The following is a 12,036-nucleotide window of genomic DNA, read 5'->3' as shown; positions in this document are numbered from 1 at the left end:
TTCTTTATCTAAGTGTCTTCTACATGGACCATCAGGTGAGGATGCAGACCTTTTGCCTGGGGGATGTTAGCTCTAGCTTCAGTCACGATATCATGAATGTAGCCATCAATATTTAAAACAAGTCAGGAAACATTAAAAAGTCAGCTGGAAACAGCTATTTCAACTAGATCAAGGAGCTAATTTTAGCTTATTTAGCTAGCTGGTGATAGCTGATAAAATCTGCCAGTGACCGTTGTAATATCTTTAATAAGACGTAGCTTTTTTTCATTTACTTCTGAAATTAATTTACTAAAGAAAATAATTAAATTACTAATAAATTGAGAGGTAACTAAGGGGGTTGGGCTTAGCAAATAGTATTATTTTGACCAACAGCTCTTTAGCCAAAAGTTATATAGTTTAAAATGATACGAAACAGAGAAAAGCAGCAAATCCACACATGAGGAGCTAAAACCAAACATTGTTTGACATTTTTGCTTAATCAATAACAACTGATCGTTTTTGTTGGTTGGTCAATTGATTAACTGACTAATCAATTGAGCAAGGAGTCATTAAATTCAAATTGATAGAGCATATCATCCTGAACCATATTAAGAGTACAAACGAGCAGAGGAGGAGGCAGTGCTTCATGTTAGTCGAGGTTTAACGCATCACGGAGGCTGCTGTTGTGGCTACACCCTGTGCTGAGCTGCTGCGCCCTGCAGTGTGACACAGGTGCATTAGCTTGTCTCCACCAGTTAAAATCCATACAACAGAGATGTGATTCACGTGTCTCAACTAGTTAAGCATCAAACATGCACAGTGGGGATTTCTACCTTCCAAATGAGGATGACAACCATGCCAGAAAGCGCCTGCATGTGTGAGAAATGTGATATAAGTGGAAAAAGTGAGCTCAGGGGAGAGAAGCCCCGAAAACCAGACAGGCAGGGCTGTCTCTGAGCTGTGTATAATTAGGACAGGATAATGGCACTGTGTGTTTTGGTGCAGCAGTCATGGGACTGCCTCGGTGGCTCTCAGCATACAAGGTGTGTGCAGCTTTCTCTGTGCGTGTGTGTACAAAAAGTCCTACAAAAACACCAAGGAATGACAGCTTCTCTAAATTCTTGACATGACAGATTGTTTCCAGGAGGATATTCTTGCACAAACAGACAGACAGAGAAAGACACAGCACAGTCAGGAGGTTGAATAAGGGGAACCAAGACAGACAAGCTGGAACATTAGTAACACAGAATCATTGTGTGTGAGGCCATCACGCATGACATGATCAGCACCATATGATCATATGTCAACTCACAACAACATCGAGGGGAAGAAGCAGAAAATACAGAAACTCAGGCGCTGTTAGGAACCAGTGTTTTCACAGTACATGCCACAGCGCACTCAAGCTCCGAAAACAGACCGTTTTGTATCCAGGTGGCAACTGAGAGTCATTGTGAAAAACTAGAAGCTACTGCATCTTTCACTGTATTACATTAGCATTTCATGAGACACAATCCTTAGTAAACTCAGAAAGAGAGAGAGGAAGTGTACACGGGCTAAGGTTTGGTTTGAGACAGAGCTCTAAGGAATTCCCATTTCAAATATTTGAAATACACAGTGTACTTGATTTAGCAGTCTGTGGCTCCGAAAGGCGAGCAAATCAGGCACTCATAAGCACAAATATTCCAAGTGTGTTATTTCGCTTGTTAGCTTGAGCATTTTCTGAGGATAGAGCGGGTCTTTGGAGAGTCATGGCTGGGAACAGGGACAATGTGGTTGTGGAATGGTTTGTGGTGAAATATATGAGATTGGACGGAAAATGGTAGGTGACACTTTTCTATAAAACAATCATCGTGTGCAGTTCCTCAGTCAGACACTCACAAAAATTTAAATGTGTGAGCGTGTGATTAGTGTCCAAATTTAAATAAAATATGTAGTATATTTTCTCTCAGTCGAGGGAAAAACCCGGCCGATCAAATATGAGATGGTAGCGCATTACCAGCAAGAAGCAGGAACACTAGACATTCAGACGTCGGAGACATCTTGGCTGTATATATTTTCCTTGGCAGAATGTTTGTTCATGCCTCTAATAATGAATATAGGTGTCATTTAACTGATTAATGATCATGGTTATTTCAAATGGTTAAAAATGAATGGATTCAGGCAGACATCCATAATGAGGCTATGGCCAACACCACTACAGGCAACCAGGGTAAATAACAATAACATTGATACAGTGTCTCTTGGCAAACCCTCTTGGTGTAACTGAAAATAAATACATATGATACAAAGTGAGCTAATGATGGCATAAACCCAGCAGAAACGGCAAGTAAAAGAGTAATCACTATGAAAGCACAGTGACAGTAATACTACTGTGTCACTCGTTTTGGCTCGAGAGCACAGCAGTTTAGCTTTTGCAGCTGAAATGTCTTGTGATACTGGTCACTTGCTTTAAGCACCATCCTCCACAGTTAAGCAATTAAAAAAGTGGGGGAAGGAGTATTCTTATATAAACAACAATATAATAATAAAAAGCTGGCAAATGGAAATTGAGAAATCTCAGTTGACAAAATAAGTGTTGTGTCATTGTTATTGATTAACAGTCCGGTCATCACAGGGTACTTCTTACATATTTCTTCCTGTCCCTATAATCTTGGCTGGACCATAAAGGCTGAATTTACTTTGGTTGGACAAATCTGGCCTAAAAGTGCTAAACTAAGGCCCAGATTGCTGGCTACACTGGGTTTGGATGTCCTACACTCTGGGGGAACAAACTAATCAGATCTGAGGTCAGCCACGGTGCTGGGCTACAGTCTCCCTGACTCAGCAATGAGAGCAACTTTGTTTGGACAACAATGAACAAGGCAGAGCAGGGATGCACTGTGCAGCGTGGATTGGGTGGGTAGGCTGTGCAGGGCTGATTGAGGTAGTAGTTTCAGGGTGAGCAGAACTGCACTGCAGATGATGAAGGAATGGGTGGAGATTGACTATTGTAGGCTAGTAACTGGCTGCAGATGGATGTCTCGGGCTTAAATTGAACCTTTAGACTTCCTTTACCCCCCAAACACCGCTACTGACAATATTATTATGTACATTTAAAAAAAGTATAGCAAGAACACAATAACAGCTGTTTGTTGAGATGATTAAGTTCTCCAGCTAGATTAAACTGTATTTTATTTTGTAGAATCAAATTAGAAGGCATCCTTTATATTTCAGAATTTTCAGTGTTTGTTTATCAGGCCACAATCAATTCAATAATTGCATCAAAATTGAGATTCAGTTAAATGCAGGTTGCACAGCAACCCAGGCAGTGAAGTCATGGACAAAGCTCATGGACTCATTCCTGTTTTAGCAATGTAAAGCCATTCATCACAAGCAACACAAACCCTTCTAGTCTGCCTGTGATGAACATGTAGTACACAAAGCAAAGCAAAGAGCTGCCAAATTCAGTTTTCAGGATGTGTTTTCAGTGACACAACCGCAGGCATTTTCAGCTACTATCTTAAACATTTCAAATGACACACAGCACTACATGTTGTAAAAGTGAATACACATTTCATGAGTGCTATGGCCACTGTTTTACTGCAAGCCACTAGAACACACAAAGTTTATAATGCTATCTGACTGATCGTGTTGTTGGCCAGATTGACATCATGAATGCTGACAACTTCCTTCTTTCTTCCCCGGCCTTCAAACTGGAATCCAGGCAATCCTTCCCATAACGACTTTTTAGGTAGCGCCTGTCCAAATGATATTATGTGCAGAGGTTAACAAATTGCTCAACACACCAGGGTTGCCATCAACAACTTAATTCCAACAGCTCTGCTCATGTAACCACACGTACACCATTTACATGCATGGAAGTATCCCCGTTATGATCCGGTTTTTCCAGTATAGTGGTTATGTGTTGCGTTGAGCAGAGTAATCCTAAACTAAAGTTTGGATGTAAACGATGTAATGGTCTACAAACTCAACTACAAGTTATCAGTCTGATAATGGTAATGCAAAGCATTAACTACATTGTTCTCGTAATCCACTACCGTTGATCATATTGATGCCAAATCCAGGAAACCAAACTGCTGAGGAAACTCAATTTACTGTATGTAGGAATGGAGTAACTGAGATGTTAAGGATTTAAAGACGTGCATATACTGTACCTGCATACTCTTAGAATCAAGGTTTCTCTATGGTGCATGTAAACGTCATATCCCAAGCAAGATCAAAACTGGGATACTAGCTTGCGTGTCAACACACTGATCTCGGATTTGTTTGGATTTAAGCTAGTCAGATCAAGCGAATGCAGTCCACATCCAGGCAGTGTGGTGAAAAACTAGAGAAAAAAAACCAAATACATAAGGAGGATGTGGTGACAGGTACTGTATGCGTTCCATCTCCGTATAACTGTGGCGTTAACAACTGCTCTTATCTTATGACAGTTTCAAGGTCCTTCATGATTTGTTATCTCATCAGCTCTGTAAAAACAGTCATACTGCTAATTCAGACAACAGCAGCATGTCAGCTTGATAAATATCCCATCTTAAAGGGGACAACAGGCGTCACAGAGATCAGACCCAGATTGGCTGAGTCTCCACTATGATACGCACAAATACGCACTTACCGTGTATTTACAACACAGCCATAAAAAGCAGGACAATAACTTCAAAGTATAGCCTAACCGTTAAAATTATTACTGTGGGGTGTCATCAGTGATTATGTAATTACAATCCCCTGTTCAGCATTTGTGTTTGTTTTGTGACGTCCTTGGTACATGGCTGCCGTTAGAAAACTCAAAGTCTTGTTTTAAGTGACAACAGGCGCTGTCCTTCTTGTATTAAAGTAAGAAGCATAAGGAGTTAATAATCACCAGGGCTCCTACAGTGTCAGAGCCTTTCATCCAGGCGGCTTCAGCAGAGAGCATCGATTCTCCCTAGGTGCTATTTGCTACCGTCTCATCCATGAACTATTTATTTTTAGCTTTATAGCTCCTCTGTTGCCCAGCACAAAGCCAGCCTATAGGACATTCAGGTCTGCAGGACATTTACAGCTGCTAAAACACTGTTTTTATATGGTTTTCTTTAGCATTCTGCAATATAAGGGCACATACTTGGCTTATATCAAAGAAACCTCTAGTTTTTACACTACAGACTAGATATTTTAATGCTTGCCCTAACCTATGACAGCTGCGCGCTCTTGTATCAAATAGCTGCCGTGTTAGTTCTTGTATCAGTAGCTCAGCCATCAATATGGATAAAAAAAATTTGGTGTTAAATGAAGTAAACATTGGCAAGGCCAGATGGTGGGCTGATCTTGGAACCAAATGTGGTTTAATAATATGACTCAAGTCTGCCTTTTAAGCTTAACGAATCAACACAGGCAAGATATTAGCAGCTTCATACGTCACAGAACCACCAAGGGACCACTAAAATGACACATGTAAATGTGACTCCACCAAACCTAAGATTTTCAGCCAGTGATCTCACTGTAAGAGGAGCTATCTCTAACTCAATAAAGTGGCAGAGGACAGGGCACATGCAAATGTGACCCACTGATAAAGACCCGTTATTGACACATTGACAGCAGAACAAGGGAGTGAAAGGAAGAGAAATACAGAGTAATCCCAATCAGGATCATAGCCACTAATGCCAGGAACTCTATCTTCTTATCCTCCAGATCAATAATACACATTATTCATCTCAAACTGGGGATGAATAATTAAGCTTCTTCTTGTTAGGGTGACATACGTCCTTTCAAGCAGAAGGGTAGAGCAAGGCCGTGGCAGCCATCTTGAGAGTGACTGACATCTAGCTAATGGTCACCTTGTTGAACAGGAGAGGACGCACAGATTCAAGTAGTTGGCTGGACAGCCAACAACTACTAGGTCCATGAGTCACAAGTAAAAAAACTAAAAAAAACAGGAACCATAATCAACATTATTCATCAACTACGTCGTCATTAAACTGGAAATAAAACTCAACAGTGTACGGTTTCATCACCCATAATGCCATATCAAAGCAGCTATCGCTCCTCATTTTATAATGAAGGATGAAGCCCAGCTTTAGCATGACAGTTGCCATGGCGACTTTGTCGTTACTACCCTAATGGTATGTGTATTGTGTGTACAACCTTGCTGATCGTTTGCAGAACTAAATTTAGATCCTCTATAAGTGAAAGGGGAGAAAGTCACATTATTCTGTCCCTTTTCAGGAGACACAGTCCAAGTTTGCGGTCTCACTTTTAAGCTCTGATGGATCCCTCCCTGTGCCGGGCTCAGGCCTCCTACTTCAGGTTTTGATAGCCGTTCCACTGATTTACCAACACATATACAGGGACCTAATGACACGCAAGAACCAGCAAAGCAAAAAGAGATTCACTATGTTTTAGAAATGCCACAGCTCAGGCAGTATTTGAGCCAGGATTGTCTAGAAGGGAGCCAAATGAGCCCATTATAACTTTTTTATTGCTTCATCCATGGTGGGACAGGGGAACATTACAATGAAAGCTGTTCACCTGCTGAGTGCTACAGATTAACATTAAAAATATATAAAGATGATTACGGAAGCGGCCGTCGATTCATATCTTTATTTTACTCCGTTTTCCCGTGATAACTCGTAATCTCGACATAACGAGTTTGGCAAGAATGTTTCTTAATGGTAATTACAAGGTGGTTTCAGTGCCACTGAATAGCTCAGTTGGTAAGGCACAGGACTCATAGTCTTAAGATTGCGAATTCAATCGTCACGGAAGACCAATTTTAAAAACAACAATGTTTTTCATATTCCTCTCCAACAAAGTTGTTATGAAGATGACTGATTCACATGCTCACAATTAAGCACGTGCTGGAGTGTGCGCATCCCAGCAATTGGTCCATATTCATCAAACTACGGACTTTTCCTTTCCCCACCATTCCCAGGCAGAGGAAATTCATCCAGAAGATCAGATCAGAAGATCAGAAGGAGCTTTATTGCCAAGTAGTGTTTTACACATACGAGGAATTTGCTGTGGTGATAAGGTGCTACACGTAGACAAGCATACAGTCAACATAAATAAATGTAGAAATATATAAATATGGAATGGAAGAACAACGTTGCAGATATATACATGTGCATTATTCTGGGTCTGTGCCGTGCAGAAGTAACGCAACGGAAGATATTATTGTGTACATATAAATATATAAACTGACAAGATAAAAATATACAACAACAAAGATAAACACCCAACAACAAATATGTGCGACGTGACGAATCCATTTAACTACACATTTCCTGACGGCTATTTCAGAACCTTTGAAATAGCTGTCGGGAAATGTGTGATTGGATTCCCCTGATTCCCCTGAATAAATGATTAAAAAACACACAAAAGAATAAAAAACTTGCAGAGAGCAGGGGTCAAACCTGCAACCCTTGGGATGCAAGTCCTGCGCACTACCAACTGAGCTAACTACTGACTCAGCAAGTTGCCACGAAATTATCATAAAGAAACACACCGTCCGACCCCTGTATTCAGCTATGGTTCATTATCTCGAGATAACGAGAAAATGATCCCGTTATCACGGGAAAACGGAGTAAAAAAAATATTTGAATCGATGGCCGTTTAGGGCTTTCGTAGATGATGAGAACTTTCTTTTTGATTACATATGACTATAGAAATGACTATTTCCATTTATTTGGTAATAATGACACACTACTGGTAAGTCACGTCTGACAATGAATCTGAAGATTTCATCTAAATTGATCCTGTTGCCAACTCTCAGCCTCACTTTTGGAAGCTGAGCTAATGGTGTGATATAATGTGACGCAGGGTGCAAAATTAACTTTGTCCACCAGCCAACGGCTAGTAAATGCCCAAAGTCTACCAGCCACTCAATAGATTACCATTGTTTTTTGGCAGGTGATGAAGTAAATCTACAGACCATTTGCATATTTTACCAGCATTTGGCTGGTGGCTGGTGCCAATTTTGGACCCTGAATTGTGACGTACTTAAAGTATAACTTAAGTGATTTTGAGCATTGTTTAATATCTACTAGTATCAGCTGACAGTCCTCGACTGATATCTAGTTACCACGTACGGGGAAAATGACATGCACAGGCAGCTAACACACGATCGCTTAGTGAGCCGGTTGTTCTTTTTGAACACCAAAAAAATCTAAACTTTTAAATATCAACACAATATAGAGTGGAATTTCCCTCCCTAAAAGACATCTTTGGCAGAGCATACAGACTGACTCTGGCATTGCGATGCACGCTTTACCAGAAAACAGTCAAGTCATTTTGTAGTTTGTATTAATATTTATTTTGAAAGTTAGCCCGCTTGCTAGAAGAACGAGAAGCTTGCTAATTGCCCCTTCGCTAAGCCACGCCCCCTTTAGTTACTGTTGCTAAGTCCGACAAACTGTCGGACCTGTTGGATTTTTATCACGGCGCTGCCACTGTCTGTAACTTCATTCCCTGGAGAAATATTGTCAAATTTTTGGAAAAAGTAATCTCAGAAAGAAGCAGGCAGTTTTGCAGTTGCATTGTGCTTTTGAAGGTTGTATTCAGGCTGTCTCAAACTGACGTGAAAAAAAAAAAAAGACAGAAGCTAAAGCCTTAGTTACCGATTACAGTGTAAAAGTGAACCACCGCATTACATCACTATTGAGAAAGACGACAATAATATTAAGGATCAACACAGTTCCTGTACAGCTTGGTAGGTCTATATTCACTATTACAATCATTAAAAAGCAGAACAATAGAGTTATATAACGTCACATTCAGTAGTAATTTAGCTAGCGTTAGCTAAATAACATTACATTAGGAACAATCTACAGCCTATATTTTTCTGGATTTGTTTTAGGTTTTGGAAAAAGAATAAATCGTACTTCTCCTTTCAACCTCTCTGGGTGGTGATTGCAATTATTACAGGTGTCCCAGGAACACCCAAGCAAAAAAGGCTAGAAAACAACTCCTTTTGCATACGAGTCAATGGAGCACAGCCATGAAAGTGTCAGACATCAGTTGGAGCGAGTCCTATACTGTGCTGTGATTGGCCATCTGCGTATTCGGGGCGTGGCTTAGCCAAGGGTCTATTACAGGGATATTTTGTGTTTTTAAAGGGCTACTGTCACAATGGCAGGCTCTGGCTCAAACCCTGGCTGAGCACTGATTGAACTGGAAAGTTCACCTCGCACAATATGTCAACAATATTTTAGCCCTCCAGTTTATATCTTTGGATAACTTTAAACAAGAATCACAGGCTCCAACATGTAGGTGGGATAAGTGCAATAGAAATTAAAAATGCTTTGATTAAAGGGTAAAAGTGTGATGTGGACATCTGGACATCATGTATTAGTCTGCTCTTCTACCCATTCAGCTACGTATTAAGCTACCAACTTCTCCACATGCATTCCCCTCTATCCCATTATCAATCCCCTTTAACATTGCCATCCACACGCTCCTCCAATCCCCATCATTTAACCATCATCCAATGACCTGTTCTCCTACTCTCAGACAGAGAGCTGTGAAAGAGCTGAAACAGTGGGATTGCCTCTCCCACCCAGCGGTGAATAATGCAATCAGAGTGACTGATTGTCAGGAGTTAAGATTGCCGACAATGTGTGTATCTCTCTGTGCTCACACACACACCTGGCGCTCGGCGTATGACTCATCTAATGTTCGCAAGTCCACTAATACCCACAGTGCTTCCTCTCAGCCCAGCAGAAATCCATTCAACCTGCAGACTGGTGATTTGAGAGACCATGGCTCTGTCATTATTAGCTTTTATATTCTTCACATTTGGTGGAATCGTGACCCATCTGCATGTAGATCATAGTCAGTAGAGTAGTTTATAAAACAGAAGTAGACATGTTGTTGGCTGGTTATTAAAGCCTCAATATGTTTTTGGTATGGACCGAAACATGCCTGGAGCACTAAGTATCAGAAACTGTCAAGCACAGTGAGCTGGAACCGAATGCTTGCTCAGATATGCGGTCTTGTTTACTTATTCTTCAAACAGATATTTGCAGACAGTCCTTCCCCTAAAAAACTGCTCTCTAGTGTCATTATACAAAATGTAATGAGAGCTTTGCTGAGCCAGTTCTGCTGAGAGCACTGCAATAGACTGAAACAGAGTGTGGGATGGGAGGTTCAGGCCAAAACATTAAACATGACTCAACATTAAAGAATCAATCCAGTTTCTCGCACAGTAGATGTTCTCTTTGTAGTTTTGGCCATGGTTGATATTGGTTATGCTGACACTGAACTCAGCGGATCAATGCAGAATTTTTAAGACAGATACCGATTTAGATCTTTGAAGATTTTAAAATCTGATATGTTGTGGTGGATTGGTGGCGTTCCAAACACGTGTGTCCCAACAGGGGTCAGGGATCCGTCTTCTCCATTTCTTTTTTAATTTTCATTTATAGGCTGTCACTGATATATTTGCATGAGCTCATATTGGCCAATAATATCAGCACACCGATCGGATGGGCTTTACTAGAAGGCGTCTGAAGTGGTAAGAAAAACAATTCCACTGTATTTCTGCAGAGCACATATGACTATTTGTATGATATATATATATATATATATATATATATATATATATATATGATAGCAAGCAGTAGAGAAGTGATGGAAAAAGAATTGGGGATGTCGTCATTACGTTGTCAGCTTCTTAGAAATTCCTGGGTCACTATGATGCCCTGATTGGACAGGTTTAAACAAACCCCTCAGGTTATATATTTGGATTAGAAAATTAAGGTGAACAGAATTACTACCCAAACTGTCCATTACAGCTTAGAGACCGAATTACCGGTTCAACCTTCTGTAATTCCTATAACATAATAATACATACATTACATAATGGTGTGTTTGTCAAAACAGCCGAATCCAATACAGCATCCCAACTGGAGCACCATGGTGTGACAAAGTTGGTGTATCGGAGATAATAAAGCACGGCCTGCACTCTTTCAGTTCTTTATTTTGTTTGACTTTGACTTGACGTCCTCTCGGCCTGTCAGTGGGGAAGAGAATGCCCCCCCCTCCCACTGCGCGGCTCACCTCTGTGCTGCTCTTTGCCTTTCTCTGACTGCATCTTTCTGTCTCCTCATCTATCTCTGTTGTTCCCACAGACTTTAAACACTTTTTTAATTGGATGCAGGTCAGCCGAATGGACAGGCGTTATCAGCGTCTAGGCAGATGGGTTGCAGCTGCTCGGTTTATTTCTCAATAAGTAAAAAAGGGGGGCAGAGAAAGAAGCCTGTGTGTGAGGTGGAGGGGTGAGGGAGAGGGAGGGAGATTGTGTTGATAAGGCGACATAAGAGGAAAACCTCCTTTTTCCTGTGGGCGCCGAGCAATAGATTAAAAACGGGAAAGGGAAATAAGGAAACATCGCTGGCCGTACCTCCGGCGCGAGAGATGAGTTTAAGATAATGCCGCTTCCCAATCAGGGAGACACTGGCGAACATGTGTCTGTCACAGTGTAGGGGAGGCTTTGTTATCCTGCCTTAAGCGAGCGGAGGGGGGGGGCGGCATGGTTGGAGGAGAGCAAGAGAGAGTGATGGCTGACAAGGATAAGTATGCAGTGTGATTGGATCTTTTTTTTCTTTTTTAAAATCAAACTAAACACAAAATGTCCCCTATTTTTCTTTAACGCCAGCATTTATGTCCATCTTGCTGACTCGTTGTGGCCCTTCTGCTCATATCAGGACCATGACATTGGCTCTGACAAATATCTTGTTGTAGTGGTTTAGGGTTTTCAAGCCACAGCGAGATAAACAAGAGCCTTGTCAATCAGCATGTCTTGGATGACGGACAGGTTGGGGAAGCTGTGGATGTGGAGGTGATGTCTGTGTTGTTGCTGAGGTGTTGGAGGTGGGGAAAGAGAGCCACTCACAGTGATACCTACAGCAGCTCCGGGAGCCGGGAGTGCCAGCCGGAGAAACCCGATGGTGAATTGCCAAAAAGAATGAACGAGAAGAGGAGTTTGGGAGAACAGACTGGAATGTCAGTGAGAGACCACGAACCCTGTTCTCCCTCCCCCCCCCCCCCCCCCCCCCCCCCCCCCCCCCCCCCCCGCCCTTTCCC

General features: G+C 41.5%; 1 protein-coding gene across 6 annotated transcripts in view; it reads right to left on the bottom strand.

The window, feature by feature from the left end:
- Window positions 1–12,036, bottom strand: part of oxr1a (oxidation resistance 1a) — a 172,728-nt gene that overhangs the window by 37,156 nt on the left and 123,536 nt on the right. The window lies entirely within an intron of this gene.

This window comes from Micropterus dolomieu, linkage group LG03 (assembly GCF_021292245.1).
Source record: "Micropterus dolomieu isolate WLL.071019.BEF.003 ecotype Adirondacks linkage group LG03, ASM2129224v1, whole genome shotgun sequence".
Classification (NCBI taxonomy): domain Eukaryota; kingdom Metazoa; phylum Chordata; class Actinopteri; order Centrarchiformes; family Centrarchidae; genus Micropterus; species Micropterus dolomieu.
The sequence above is the reverse complement of the archived record's forward strand: the minus strand, read 5'-3'. Positions and strand labels throughout refer to the sequence as shown.